The sequence below is a fragment of the Limulus polyphemus genome, unplaced genomic scaffold (genome assembly GCF_000517525.1).
Source record: "Limulus polyphemus unplaced genomic scaffold, Limulus_polyphemus-2.1.2 Scaffold101, whole genome shotgun sequence".
Lineage (NCBI taxonomy): Eukaryota > Metazoa > Arthropoda > Merostomata > Xiphosura > Limulidae > Limulus > Limulus polyphemus.
The window spans coordinates 1,128,472-1,130,369 of NW_013665711.1; the positions used below are offsets into that span (position 1 = coordinate 1,128,472).

At 31.1% G+C, this 1,898-nt stretch overlaps 1 protein-coding gene across 1 annotated transcript in view; it reads left to right on the forward strand.

Annotated features, from left to right (window-relative positions):
* The window catches only part of LOC106470047 (membrane-associated protein Hem-like), an 83,797-nt gene that overhangs the window by 31,421 nt on the left and 50,478 nt on the right, over positions 1-1,898 (forward strand). The window lies entirely within an intron of this gene.

A 1,898-nucleotide genomic window follows, 5' to 3' on the forward strand; every position in this document is an offset into this window, starting at 1 on the left:
AAGTCTTCCAACCTATCAGTTAATCTGAACTTCCTAAACTTATGGCACTTATCCCTGATTTTTTTCCTGTAAGTATTTAGTAAGCTAGTTATTTTTATCTTCCCTGTTAAACCTTTTTCATCTTTTCAAGAACATGCCTGTCTTGAATTAAAAGCAGTTTATTTTTTAAATTTGTCAATTTTGTACCACATCATCTTTTTAACTCATTATCCTAGTTATTTTATGATTAATCTTGTGTCGTAGCCTCAAAATTAGGAACTAAAAGCTCATTTCTTTGTTATCACAGTATGTAGAAAAACATTGAACCTAATTATATAATAATTACTCTTCCTTAAATATTGACTTTCTTTAACTTCTTTTTTTTAGCTATAACTTTATTAATGATTAGCACCAAATCTAAAATGGTATCTGCTCTGGTTGGATCTCTGGCCATTTGATATATAGAACCAGCCAGAATTACTTTAAGAAAATTTTATCACTCATTGTTTGACTTCATACAATCCATCTCAGTGTCTAAAATTGCAGTTTCGTTTAATTATTACATCACTATTCTTATTAGTAATAAAATTATTTCATTATACAATTTCTCACTGACCTCATATGTTTCATTAGGTAGCCAATTAAAAAATCTATCCTTGCAACCCCTTGTTGTAATCCATACAGATTCAGCCTCTTGACTACCATTTTTTGTCTTCAATCCCACCCAGCTGTAATTCATCCCTTACACAAAAAGTTTGTTCACTCCATATTTTCAAAATTCTGTCACTTCTAAGTAATGTATAACCTAGAATTTCAAAATAATTCCAGTTATCACTGTTATACAAATCTAAGTTCAACCATTTGTTATAATACTCCTGATATTAGAATTACAGTAACTAAGCTTGTTCTTGAAGCTACTATGTTTATCTTCAAATCTGACAGACTTATCCTTAAAAACTGTTATTTAACTTGTTCTCTAAATCTCCTGTTTCCTTACTCATTGCCCTAACTATCTCATGAATTTATTTACTTCCTATTTCCATCACATTGTGCAAGTTTAGTTTAAACTATATTTAATGAATATTTCTAGAGCTTTCACTATAACCTGTTTAAGTGGAGCCCATCTATAACATATAATTACCCCCTTACTCTGAAAACCATCCCACAGGTCCAACCAACCCACCTGTTACTTCTCAGCATATCCTTGATAATCTGTGTGTAATTAGTTTTTAATTTTTGTATGAATGTTTTTGTTTTTTTTACTGTGCAACCATGCAGTGGCTGTTCTCTGTGAACCTCTTGTTTGTTTGTTTGTTGTAGATCTGTTGGTTTATAGACAGACTTAAACACTCATAACAGGCAAGTTTCCACAGGTACACTTGTTACAAATGGAACAACACTTGTCTTCATATTAATCAAACAATATCTTAAAAGGTCTTAAATCATCTTCCTTCTTCAAAATTCATTTCTTGTGCATTTCAAGCTGCTTCATTTATTCTATATTTTGTGACCTATGCAGCCAACTTCATGTCAGAGAAACCAATCGGTTGTTTTCTGAATGTACATCTATAAATCATTAATTATGGAACATGCTAAACCTGGCAATTATAATTTTAACAAAGCCGATCAATGTGTGTAAATAAATTAAAAAATATGTGCTATAATTCTAATTCTGTTGCTATAATTTTTATCATACTCAGAAGTGTATGAGTAGGCAAGAATGAATTAATAACCAATGAACTTAAGGCTTGGAAATAAGCAGCTGCTCACAGTTTTTCAAATTAAAAGTATGTTAAAGACTCTCTCTCTCTCTTTATAACACACACACACACACACACACACACACACACACACACACACACACACACACACCGAGTAGTGTCTATATTTATAAGTTACGTACTTTAGTTTGTTTACTT